Source organism: Sabethes cyaneus, chromosome 3 (assembly GCF_943734655.1).
Source record: "Sabethes cyaneus chromosome 3, idSabCyanKW18_F2, whole genome shotgun sequence".
NCBI lineage: Eukaryota > Metazoa > Arthropoda > Insecta > Diptera > Culicidae > Sabethes > Sabethes cyaneus.
This window is the reverse complement of record NC_071355.1, coordinates 226962859-226977160: the sequence shown is the minus strand read 5'-3', so window position 1 is coordinate 226977160 and position 14302 is coordinate 226962859. Positions and strand designations below refer to the sequence as shown.

The following is a 14302-nucleotide window of genomic DNA, read 5'->3' as shown; positions in this document are numbered from 1 at the left end:
ATCGACAGTGTTTATCAAACAAGCTAAGGCCAATATTACTGCATCATCGCCTCAGACGTGATATGGATTCTGATCTGACTGAATAATAGATTCAAACGGCCAGTGACAGTCGTGCGGAAAGTTCCGAAGATAGCTAATAGTGTAAAATCGCGTGAAACTGCTATGGCACGTAATCGTAGAAATGAAGGTGAAAAATAATGAATTATAAAATATAGTTTCTGTCTGAATATTGCATGAAGTGGATTTTGAAGCTTGTCAAACAATTATCACACACAGAGCATATTATAAGTTACGAAAACATTAGTATATTCGCGACATTCCATTTCCAACTCTACGGCTATCTAGGAGGAACGATGAACTCAAACCATTTCGTTGAAAAGCGAACAATCGAAATACTTCCAGCAATAATAGCATTCCCATCAACGAGATTTTTCACACGGTGGCAAACGAAGCTTCAATAACATTCTCCTCAAAACAAACGCGTGCATCAGAACGGGTAACCGGAACATAGCTTTTACGGATTGACGATCAGTCGTCAGCAGCGGTGATATAATTGCGGATATGAACGTTTCAGGTGTCGATTGTGAGTGGATTGCATATGTTTTTGCTTTGATGCATATGCATCAGACTGAAAGTAATTTAACAACTTACTTTGAAGTTTAATTACTACATAAATTTTGAGTAAGTGCGATCTACAATTTAATATTCTCCGATACTATCGCGATTTATGTAGGTACCGGATGGCTGAATCAGTCTCTTTTGTTCTTCGCTCGCATGGTTTTCAAGTAGAACGGTCATATTGACATTCACTTTCTAAATAATTAAATTTTTTTATCTTCTTCATGGATAATTCATAAGGTTAGTTGTGCTACTTTTAAACTGACATCTATTATAACCCAAATTGAATTCACAGATTCATATAACTACGGTTATAAAACGTAGCTTTTCGATAAAAATAATAATCCAATAGCACGAACTGGAGTCGTTCAACTCATATTTTAACCGCAAATGTCGTTCGATTTGCGATATGAATTTAATATCTAATAGCCTAGTAAATTAATAAAATAGTTTGATAACATAGTTAGGCCATTACAAATATTTTATAAAGTTTTTGTCCTCCCAGTGTTGGGCCACTAAAGGGGGGGGCGAAAAAACAAACAAAGAGATTATTTTAATCGAGCAAAAAATATATGCATTTTAAGCATTTTTACTTTAGGTTTAAGCGTGAAAATCATATCTATTCTTGCTTTTCATATATTAATTTCCATGCAAAACTCTAGGAAATTTTTTATTATTTTTTGGTCCCCGATTTTTCAAGCCAATTTCCAAGGGGGGGGGGGGGGGGTTAGGGGGTGACAAAAACTTTAAAAATAATTTGCAATGGCCTTAATTTTTAATAACATAGTTCAAAACAATGTCAAAGCCAAATTGTAGACAACATTTTTTTAGCCAAAAAACGTAAAAATTTGAAGCCCAGTTTTTTGCTTGTACGATTTTGCAATTAGTGTGTAATTTTACAAAATGCACTGGAGATTGCAATGTCAGATATCGATCTCCATATCCGTCACCAGTGCATGGTGAAAGTATAGTGACGTTAGAAAACCTATATTACGATTGTGAGCTAATCGTCACCGTTCACGTTCACTTGGCTTAATTCATTTCCGTTGGTTCACTTCTGTGACGTTGAGAACAAGTAAAAATAAAAGGAAAGACGCAAGAGGGAAGTGAAAGTGTTCGTGCAAGTGACTATCAGAATAGGTAACGTCATAATTACGCACTAGAAGAGGAAATGCTTATACAGTTACGAGCCAGTTCAGATGATTTGTTTAAATATAGTTACTGTTACTGTTATATTAAAAAAAACTTTCACGCCGAGCGTGTCCTTTGAAATTAGAACAATTCTGACGTTTCAAGTCTAATGCAATACATCTGTGCCTATAGCCGCGTGTATTGAATCTCGCTGGGAGCTGGAACTACCACCTGCGTAAGAAACGTTCAATACTCTGACTTTGACTGTTCAGTATATATAAACAACGGTTCAATTTTTGAACGTAACAACAGGAACATCGGTGAATGATACGAGAATGAGAATATTGTAGTACACGGTTTCACTCAGGCTGATTGCAAATATACCTTCATACCTGTCTACCTGGTCTACCTTTATCACCACCATTCACAGAGCGCAACAAGTAGCGCGTGGGTATTCGGGTGAGAAAGGAAGTATCTAGGCGATGAGTATTGTAATCTCTTTGCATTTTTTTACAGGCGCAATCAGAACCATTTCGCAATCCTGCATATTTAGTGTATTTTTTCAGCTGCACAAAAATGATAGACAGAACCCTAATTATCGCTAAAAAGTTAGCGAAAATGAAAGATATGAGTGAGAAAGCCTTGTGAACGGCAATCAGGAAGTCCAGTTAGAATAACTCGTATGAAGATAACCGAAAACGGGTCGAAGAGAGAATCCTGCCAACACTCGCTTGGATAATCGTACAGTGTTTCGAATCAAAACCATTCGCTTTTATTCTGCATACCGTTCGGATTCGGACTCGTTCCGATCAGAAATTTCGCTCCAATCAGAATCAAACTGTATGCTATAAATAACACACTTTGATCGGAATTCGATTCGATTCGATTAAATATTGCCATCTCCCTTATCTTTTTCAGTTCATTTACACAATGCATATTTATATCCATTTTACAGTGTTAACTCAAAATGGAATCAAAAAGGACAAAACCAAAAAGGTTAACAAATAAAAATCATTAATATGGCTTATACGGAAGTAATATGTGCTATCACATGTTAATGGCTCATAAATGAAGTTAATTGAATTTGGGTAGAAATAATTAAGTTAATCTGCATCGGGCAGTGCATCAATCAAGCGTAATAATTTTTATAGCGTTGCCATTTTATAGGACATGCAACCTGTTACCAACGATAGAACCGATAGAACAAATGAGTCGTAATCCATTCCTGAGTTACCTATATGAAAAGTTTCCCCTTAAATTATTAATATGAAAACAATTGTTTAGGTGAAGATGCAATCAAATTTCCTAAGCAATCCATAAAATACATATTTGGAAAATTTTACTTTTATATTTTCATCATGAAAAGCTTTTACTCTGCGATGCTTGGTTGAAGAATAGAATTTTGGTTGATGAGTTATGAATTTTGGAAGCAAGTATATTTTTGTTCAGAAAAATCAAATTTTACAGCCGTACTTCAGCATCAGCAGCAACAAAAGCGCTATCGTGAAATTTTTTTCACGAAAACACTATGGACACATTCCAGCGTTACGAGACACCATGAGCAACCGTTTTTTCGTAGCAAAATTGTTCATATTTTACCAACAGCCCGACGAAAATCTTTCAAAATAGGTGTTTTGAGCTGCTATTTAGTAGTACTTTCTCAATACGAGGGCGAAATATTTATTATAATAAGCATCATTGAATAGTGGCGGAATACTTTTCGTTACGGGACACCATCGCAGAAAATGCGTATTCTGAACATGATTCAAACATTTGCAAAACTCTGCTCTGTTTCAAGTTTTTCAAAGTTGACATGTTCCAAAAATTTTTAGCTGAAGGCAGCCTGAAACTCAAAATGTAAAGGTATATTCAGGTTTTGTGTTTAGTTTGTAAGATATAATAAAAATCATTTCGTTACGGGACACCATGCGCTGTTGGGCAAACGGTATTCTGCAAATGGTGTCCCGTAACGAAAAAAGTAAACTGCATTATATGGTTTATTTTCTCTAGATTTCTGTTCAGGCCGTCATATTTTCTGTATCTGGTCTATATTCACTATATTTTGTAACAATAGTGTACTGATTTGGTGTGTTATAGTCTGGTAATAAGACATACGTAACGAAGTATATGTAAGGTAAAGTTTACTTTCAGGTAAAAAGAAATACCCATGGGAGAACTATACTGAAGTATCATAATGAAATGCTTGCCTAATCTTAGGGTTTGGACACATTAGTAATTAAAATGTAGGGGCTGTGCATTAATTATGTAACGAGTTTTCCCCATTGTTGACTAATCGCCCCCTCCCCCTATGCAAGATTTTGCATGATTTTGGCCAAAATAACAAAATTCAAAAATTTTATTTGAAAAAATTTAAAACGGTAAATAAGGTTCGTCTTGATGCGAAAGGTATGCTTTATTTGCGCTGCACGCCAAAATAGTGTTAAATAGCAAATATTCGAAAAATTAGGTATTTTGTTTTACTTCAGACGTATCAGTTAACGTATCATAACGCATAAATTTAAAAGTTTTTAAGCAACTCTACTATTTCATGCAACATTAACAACTCATGTTGCGAACTATAACGATAACATAAGTTGCTATAAAAGACTAAGTTTGCCTATTCTTTAAAATAACTTTGTTGATAACTTGCAAATTATTATACAGTCATAAAACAGTTATATAAAATATAAAAAAAACTAAAACAGTTGAAAAGGGTCATGAAAACTTTCAAAAAAGAAGCGCTATAAAAAGTAGCTGAAAATGATGCCGTTCGAAGTACGACACTTACTATGCATCTTGCAAGCTAAAAATTGTTCTCTGGGCTAGGCTTTCTTGCTAGTGTGCTTAGCGAAGCCACTATAATTGCTAAAAAAGCTGACTAAACAACTTTCAGAAACGGAATTCCAAATTTTTAGACTATTCAAGTATTTTAATGATAAAGTATTGAAGTAAGTCGAAATCGGCGTTAGGTATAAATATCTTTAAGGCTTAACCCTTCTTCTTTATCGAGAGACTTTCTTTCTTTTTTTGCCTTTCTACTATATAAATATATAGTATAAAGGTATAGAAATCACTTGGAAAACCGGAAATGGAAAGAAGGTCCTGCGGGCCGAATGTTATATACCATTCGACTCAGTTTCGAAAACTGAGCATTTTCTGTGTGTGTGTGTGTGTGTGTGTGTGTGTGTGTGTGTGTGTGTGTGTGTGTGTGTGTGTGTGTGTGTGTGTGTGTGTGTGTGTGTGTGTGTGTGTGTGTGTGTGTGTGTGTGTGTGTGTGTGTGTGTGTGTGTGTGTGTGTGTGTGTGTGTGTGTGTGTGTGTGTGTGTGTGTGTGTGTGTGTGTGTGTGTGTGTGTGTGTGTGTGTGTGTGTGTGTGTGTGTGTGTGTGTGTGTGTGTGTGTGTGTGTGTGTGTGTGTGTGTGTGTGTGTGTGTGTGTGTGTGTGTGTGTGTGTGTGTGTGTGTGTGTGTGTGTGTGTGTGTGTGTGTGTGTGTGTGTGTGTGTGTGTGTATGTAACGCTTTCAATCTCACTCACTTTTCTCGGAGATGGCTGGACCGATTTTAATGTTCTTAGTGTCAAATGAAAGGTCTAGGTGTCCCATAGGTCGCTATTGAATTTCATACTGATCGGACTTTTAGTTCAAAAGTTATGTATAAAAATACGAAAAATATGGGACTTCATTATCTCATAGGTCCCTTAACCGATTTGAACAAAATTGATTGCATATGAAAGAGGAGCTTTGCAAACCCTTAACTTCCAAATTTCATGACGATTGGACTTGTAGTTTGAAAGTTACATAAAGAAATGTGAAAAAATAGTATTTAAACCATATTTTTGTAACATATAAGCATTAATTCACTGAAAAACATCACACATTTTATTATTATTTGAAAATTACTGCTGAGATTTATCAAACGAAACCGAGTTATTTAAAATCGGACGGCTCATTCAAAAGTTATTTAAACTTTAACACTTAAGCACCGTATATTAAACCGTTAAAACGTGTGAAATCAAAACAAATGTTGATTGTATGCAATGTGTGTGATGTATGTGTGTATGTATGTATGTATGTATGTATGTATGTATGTATGTATGTATGTATGTATGTAAGTATGTATGTATGTATGTGTATGTGATGACAATTTGCAATTTTTAAATTTGCATTGAAATTCAAGAAAAGTGAGAAACATGTCAATTGTTTGAAGTTTTTGAAGCCTCTTAGTGGAATACGAAATTTGAAATTAAAGAATAGATGAAACTTTTACCGACTAAATTTCACTATTTAATATTTATTCGCGACAGATACGTATACGCTTTGAAATAACACGCTGATGAAGCCTGCACGTCGTAGGCGAACTACGTATTTGTTGCAAATAAATATTAAATAGTGGGATTCAATCGAAAAGCTTTTTGTTTTGTTTGATTTCAGATTTCAATTGTCGTTTTGTTCACTTGCTGTTACTCACAATTGTGCAAGAAAAACAAAAAGCGAAGAAAAGCAGTTATTTTAAGCATGTCGGTAAAGTGGTGTATAGGATTAAAAATACTAGTGAGTTGATTTTTCCAAATAAAGGCTGGCAAATGAGTGAACATGTGCAAATATATCACCTCTGTTTTCTAACTCCTATCTCTACCTCCACGAGGTGCCGGCTGGGGTACGGTAGCCAAAGTTGCGCACCTGGTGGTACGCAACTTTGGTTGTCGTATGCAGACAGAGAAGGTGGAACACTCGCCGTGTGGTTTCCGGCTACCTAATCGTGCAGTTCGGCGCAGGATTTTCGGAGGGCGCGGCTGCGGGGTGTGAGCACACCGGGAGAGAGTTATTTTCTCAGCTGGCTTAGCACAGAGAGAGAGAAAGAGACTCTTAATCGGTCTGTTTTACACAATCTGCACTTACGCCCTTTGGCAGTTGGTGCCGAATTGTACGTTTGGGCAAAAATTGAGCCACGGGACCTGATCCTGCCGGGAGTCGGCAAATCAGGTGCCCCTAAGTCAAGGTCTATCTCCGTGCCGATGACTGAATGGCTGGAGGGGTGAAAACATGCCAGTCGCGAACGGAGTGCTTTGGGCATCTTGCCCCTACTGTGCCATGCGGGGCTCTGGTACGGTCGATCTTTGTTGTCCCTTGCGTTTCGTGGGAACAGCATAGTAGTCCTGCCCAATTTCCCTTATGGGTTTTACGCCAAGTGCGTTCTGGCCAACTTAATTGGCTTCGCTTACAATTTGCTGTCTGATCTGTGTTGGAGATTGTTTGTGCATATACTCCGCTAGTCAAATAGTTAGAGTCGCACAAATAAATCTTCAACACAAACGGGCAGCAAATTTGTATTTATGCGAAAAACTTTTTAATGGCTCTGTCACCATCGCATTGGTCCAGGAGCCATATTTTCGCAAGGGGTACTTTCATTCGACGGATATTGGAAACCAGAACTTTGCTGTTTTCAGCAAAACTGGTATGACGAATCCTCGTTTGATGCCCAGGGCATGCATATTGTTGCATAGGTCAATTAGTGCATGCCTTATCTCTGAGTTGACTACTCGAGATATTTGTGCAGTCACAGTAGAACTCGTCGTGGATGATGTCCATAGGCGCTATGTCTACTGTTCTGCATACTTACCACACGATGAACCGTCTCCCAGCGACGATTTCAGAAATGTGGTGAGATACTGTCAATCTAGTGGGCTTCCGCTCATTGCAGGCAGTGATGCCAATGCCCATCACATCATTTGGGGCAGCTCGGATATCAATCTGAGAGGCTCTGATTTGATGGAATATTTGAGTGGTACCAACCTTGGAATACTCAACATGTCCAACTTTCATACGAGCTGGTAGAGAGGAAGTGTTAGATATAACACTCTGCTCTAACAGGATCAGTCATGAGTTGGCACAATGGCATGTTTCAAATGAGACACCAATATCTGATCATTGCTTTATATATTTTGATCATTTGGGTGTCTCCTTGAACGCTGCAACATTTCGCAATCCGAGATTTTCTGACTGGGAACTCTTTGAGGAGGAACTGGCGACGAAATTTCAAGGATTCGAACCAACGATTGAGTCATCGATCGACTTGGATGTGGCTGTAGATGTCACAACATCTTTTATTGCGGAAGCTTTTGAAGTAGCTTGCCCACTAAAAACTATTAAAACGACTAGAGGAACACCATGGTGGAACTCTCATCTCGCGGAACTAAAGAAACGATGCAGGAGAGCCTGGAATAGACGTCGGAGGGATGGCGTGGAGCCTTTCAAGCAGGCCCGGAAAGCCTATGCAAAGGCTTTACGATCTTCAGCACGCACGAGCTGGCACAGGTTCTGTAGCAACGTTTCCAGTTTCGGCGAGGCAAGTCGACTTAATAAAATACTGTCAAAATCGAAAGATTATCAGGTTAATAACATTCGAAGTTCGAACGGTGAATACTGTTCGAATGACAATGAAATCCTGGAATGTCTCTTTTATAGTCACTTTCCGGGCTGTGTGGAACCTGAAGTTCGAAACGATCCAGAAATCGTTTTAGGTGGCTTAGACTCATGGGCTTTTGCTCGGAGACTTGTCACAACTGAAGCGATTGAGTGGGCCGTGAACAGCTTCTCTCCATACAAATCTCCTGGAACAGATGGAATATACCCTATTCTACTGCAAAAAGGATTCAAGTACTTCAAACACATTCTGAGAAGGATGTTTGTGTGTAGTATTGCTATTGGGTACATCCCAACTCAATGGCGTGAAATAACCATTAAGTTTATTCCTAAAGGTGGACGCGCGACATACGAGCAAGCCAAAAGTTTTAGACCAATCAGTCTAACGTCTTTCTTGCTTAAATCACTTGAGCGGATTGTTGATCACCACATCCGTGAAACAAGCTTAGTAGAAGTTCCTCTTCATTCAGCACAGCATGCTTATCAAAGTGGCAAGTCTACAACCACTTTATTACATGATGTGGTGGATAAAATTGAGGTTGCTTTTTCACAAAAGGAATCTTGCTTAGGAACTTTTTTGGATATTGAAGGCGCGTTTGATAACGTATCTTTCGCTTCCATTTTGGAGGCTGCTCGTTATCATAATGTGCCTTCAATAATCATAAAGTGGATAGAACAAATGCTTAGTAACCGATTGCTTTTTTCGTCCTTACGGCAAGCAAGCATTTGGAAGCAAAGTGTTTGTGGATGTCCACAAGGTGGCGTTCTCTCGCCTCTTTTATGGAACCTTGTGGCGGACGGCCTATTGAGGAAACTCAATGGTCTAGGCTATCCGTCATATGGTTTTGCGGATGACTATCTCATCCTAGTAGTTGGAAAGTGCATAAGCACATTATTTGACTTAATGCAGCAGGCACTACGTGTCGTAGAAACGTGGTGCCGAGAAACTGCACTTTCGGTAAATCCGAGCAAAACATCTATCGTCTTATTTTCAAGACGTAGAAATACCAATGGAGCTCGCGCTCTGCGCTTTTACGATTCGGATGTTGATGTTGTGAACGAAGTGAAGTACGTGGGGTTGATTCTCAACTCCAAGCTTGACTGGTCCACAAATATTGATTTCCGAATTAAAAAAGCGTGCATGGCCTTTGGGCAATGTAGACGAGCAATTGGCAACTCTTGGGGGCTTAAACCCAAATACATACACTGGTTATACACGGTCGTTGTCAGACCAATACTGGCGTATGGTTGTCTTGTATGGTGGCAGAGAGGGGAAGTTGTGACTGTCCAGACAAAGCTAAACCATCTTCAAAGGATGTGTTTAATGGCAATGTCTGGTGCATTTACTACAACTCCTACTGCCGCCCTAGAAGCTATTTTCAATATTAAACCTCTACACTTCCACCTGAAGCAAGAGGCACTAATATGTGCTTATCGACTACACGCGATTGGCCTTTGGCAGTCTGTGGACGGTTCCACTGGTCATACTCGACTGTGGTCGCAAATTGTTGCTGAGGACAAGTTTGCCCTTGCTCCTAGCGATGTAACGCTCATGCGTACTTTCCCGTATAGGACTTTCTCAAGTGACTTTCCTCCTAGAGAGGATTGGATGTCAGGCTACATGGAAAGGAAAATTTCCGACTATGTGGTCTGTTATACCGATGGTTCCTTGTACGAAGGTCGCGCGGGTGCTGGTGTTTACTGCCGTGAGCTGGAATTGGAGGAATCCTATTCGTTGGGTAGTTACTGCACCGTTTTTCAAGCTGAAATCTTTGCAATTATGTGCGGAGCTCAGTTTGCACTTCAGAAAGAACTGATAGGCAAGATTATCTACTTCTGTTCTGACAGTCAAGCCGCTATAAAAGCCCTTTGTGCGGCTAATTCTAAATCTAAAACAGTCATCGCCTGCCACACCCAATTAGAAGAACTAAGCATTCTAAATGCCGTTCATCTGGTTTGGGTTCCTGGCCATTCTGGTATAACCGGAAATGAATGGGCTGATGAACTAGCAAGATCTGGAGCAGAAAAGTCGGTTTTCGGACCGGAACCTGCTTTACCAATTGCGGCATGTTGGATAAAACAAAAGATTCGATCTTGGTTTTCATCTGAACATGTACGTTATTGGGAAAATCTTGAAACTTGTCGTCAAACGAAAAGTTTCATTGTTAAGCCTTGTGAGAAGGTTGCGAAATTTCTTTTGCAACACTCAAAGGTAAATTGCAGTATTCTTGTCAGATCACTGACTGGTCACTGCAGACTAAATTATCATATGGCTACGATTCAGCGAGCTGAATCGTTTCATTGTAATTTATGTGAATCCGACTACGGTACACCATATCACGTAATTTGCAACTGTCCTGCAGTAGCACAATTGCGTCATAGGATCTTTGGATCCTACGTCTTAAATGAATCGGATTTTAGGAAACTAAAATTACGAGACATTTTGATGTTCCTTACCGAAAGCGGTATTGAGCTATAAGCTCTTATTTATCATGAGTATACCCCCCAGGGGGTGTACTTTTGATAAGTTAACTACCAAGGATTGCAGTATCCCCTCGGGGGTACAAAAATCTCTCGGTATATATATGTTTGTGTTTGTCCAAATTCCTCATCCACCCCTTCCTATTCCTCCTGTTTTCCTTCCCGTCCTCATCAGGTAAATGATGACACGGGCAAGATGGGCAAGGCACAAATCTTCCACATGATTGTGAGGAACGTGCTGCTCGAGCCAAAGATGCTGATACCTGATACCTGATACCCATAGGTCGCTATTGAATTTCATACTGATCGGACTTTTAGTTCAAAAGTTATGTATAAAAATACGAAAAATATGGGACTTCATTATCTCATAGGTCCCTTAACCGATTTGAACAAAATTGATTGCATATGAAAGAGGAGCTTTGCAAACCCTTAACTTCCAAATTTCATGACGATTGGACTTGTAGTTTGAAAGTTACATAAAGAAATGTGAAAAAATAGTATTTAAACCATATTTTTGTAACATATAAGCATTAATTCACTGAAAAACATCACACATTTTATTATTATTTGAAAATTACTGCTGAGATTTATCAAACGAAACCGAGTTATTTAAAATCGGACGGCTCATTCAAAAGTTATTTAAACTTTAACACTTAAGCACCGTATATTAAACCGTTAAAACGTGTGAAATCAAAACAAATGTTGATTGTATGCAATGTGTGTGATGTATGTGTGTATGTATGTATGTATGTATGTATGTATGTATGTATGTATGTATGTATGTATGTATGTATGTATGTAAGTATGTATGTATGTATGTGTATGTGATGACAATTTGCAATTTTTAAATTTGCATTGAAATTCAAGAAAAGTGAGAAACATGTCAATTGTTTGAAGTTTTTGAAGCCTCTTAGTGGAATACGAAATTTGAAATTAAAGAATAGATGAAACTTTTACCGACTAAATTTCACTATTTAATATTTATTCGCGACAGATACGTATACGCTTTGAAATAACACGCTGATGAAGCCTGCACGTCGTAGGCGAACTACGTATTTGTTGCAAATAAATATTAAATAGTGGGATTCAATCGAAAAGCTTTTTGTTTTGTTTGATTTCAGATTTCAATTGTCGTTTTGTTCACTTGCTGTTACTCACAATTGTGCAAGAAAAACAAAAAGCGAAGAAAAGCAGTTATTTTAAGCATGTCGGTAAAGTGGTGTATAGGATTAAAAATACTAGTGAGTTGATTTTTCCAAATAAATTTATACAAATTTCAAACAAATTCTGCGCATCAATAGATGCTCTTTTCAATCAATAGATACTAGAGCTTAGAAATGTTATATGGAAAATTGGAAGTACACGTTGCACGGTAGTAATTTTGTAAGATTTATTTTCGTTAGTGACATTTTAAAGGACAGATGTCTTATGTCATGTATCATGTTTTAATAAATAAATCAAAAAAGACAAGCACTGGGAATCATATCGATCATATTTCCCATTCTCAAGCATGTTTATGGCGCAGCTTTTGCACTATTTTTCGACCTCATCTTGTTTTCCTAACCCTCTAACATTGTAAAAACGATGCGATCAAGCTAATGACTATCTTTTCATGAAGGTGCATTCAAAAGAAGCTTAAGTTTTGATTTTCATGCAAAAATAATTATCTGAAGGAGCGACAGCTAAGAAAAAGTTCAATTTCTCTTTTTCATATCTAATGCTCTATTTAGTTATTTTTTCTAATTCAGATATATTGCAAAATTGAAGCCAAGCAGACTAATAGTAAAATTTTGAGATTAATCATTTTGTTGTCGATATCCTTTTTCTTCAAAAGCGAAGTATAATAATAATTTTTCTGAACTCTTGTTTTTCAAAGATGCTAACTTTTGAACGCATGGTATTAATATCAAAATATCAAAAAATCTGCTATGAACACATGTTTCATATTGTCAATTCAAAAAAAATCAAGTTTCGTATATGGCTCTGAAGCCCGAAATTTAAGGCCGTCTGTAGACCCGTTAGAGGGTTAATTTCTAATTTTCTATATATATTCATTCAAGTCTGTAAAAATTATCTTTTGTGTTTGCATTATTTCTCGATAAATCACGTAAATATTATATAACTAAATAAGGTGTTCATGAAGTAACATAAATGACGCTTACAAGTATTTACGCACCTAAGGAAAGAAATATAATTATTCTACGCAATACGTCGTGAATTTTACTGGCAAATAAGAATTTTGAGGAATACGGAACGCATATTTAAAAATATAGTCAAGTTAATTATAGATGTTCCTGAGAAATTAAATAATGATTATTGTGGCAGTAGAAAGGCTAGGTCACGCCGCTAGGTGGATTAATTCGGGTTTTTTTGTTTTCGGGTACAGTGGGTTGTTAGCCTCAGGTCCCTATCTCACTGACGTGGCTGCCACCTTAAGGTGGGAGGAAGCCACTCTGTCCCCTTCACTGTTAGCCTACAGCAACCGAGATTGCGTACCCCAGCCGGCAACACGTGGACGTAGGATTAGAAGTTAGTAAACAGAGGTTATGGAATGCACATGTTCACCCTTTGCCTGGAGTCACCCTTTGTCGAGCAGCTAGTTATTAGAGTACAAAACAATTAGGTTGATTTGTCTATTTTGGATAGGCTTTACGCATACTTTATTTTGGTCACTTCTATTTGATTTTGCCGTAAATGTCCAAAATAACGTACGCGCAACGTCTGCCCAAAATAGATAAATCACTCTACGGGGCTTGTTCAACGATCCTACTGACTTTGGCAGCACCATCCAGTCGAGATTCGAACATACGACGACTGGTATCATACCTTGTTAGCCATTACTCATCAGGCATTACACCTTTTTTTGCGGTGTCCACCTTTCATATAATGTGTCCGTTTTTCTGTACAATGTCTAAAAAATATGATTACTAGGTAATTTTTTTGATGTCAAAGCATAAGTTTTGAACAAAATTTAGTAGTATATGGCTATATCAAACAGAGATACTTGTGTAGATATTGAATTTTAATCTTGAGGTGCCCGTCTTTACCGCACATTCTTTAATATTACAATATATTATTATATTGTAATAATATTTATACATACTTATAATAAATACATATTTACTTGCATTTGGTCATTAAAATAATAGATTTGTTATCGTCGATAAAGATTAGTTTAAATATGATGTGATAAGTGCTTTTTCATTCAATTACTTTTTGCGTTAAACAAAACGTTACGGGACACCATTTTGAAGCACCTATTTTATTTAACATAGAAATGCTTATCAAAAGTCAAGCACAGCGCGATTTTGATTGTACATATATGATTAAAGAAAATCCATAGTTTCAAAAAATTCGGAATTATAATCTCTGGTATATGGAAATAAATGCAAAATTTTCGTTACGGGACACCATTATAAAAGTATCTGTTTTTAAAGGCCGCTTATCTGGAAAATGCTTTCATTTTTTAAAAAACTCTGTATGAACAAAATGTTACCCTAGTAATGAAACATGTTTTGACGATATACAGTTTTAAATTATTTTGGCTTAAAACTATTGACAGAGAATTAATTGCAGCCTTGCCTAAATGATGAAAAAATCTATATTGTTAACCTCCCACTTGTAAGGTGCATTTTAGCATGAATTGTCAATA

General features: G+C 37.4%; 1 protein-coding gene across 1 annotated transcript in view; it reads left to right on the top strand.

Annotated features, from left to right (window-relative positions):
• LOC128744684 (putative inorganic phosphate cotransporter) overlaps positions 1 to 14302 on the top strand; it is a 34483-nt gene that overhangs the window by 15900 nt on the left and 4281 nt on the right. The gene's annotated exons all lie outside the window — the stretch shown is intronic.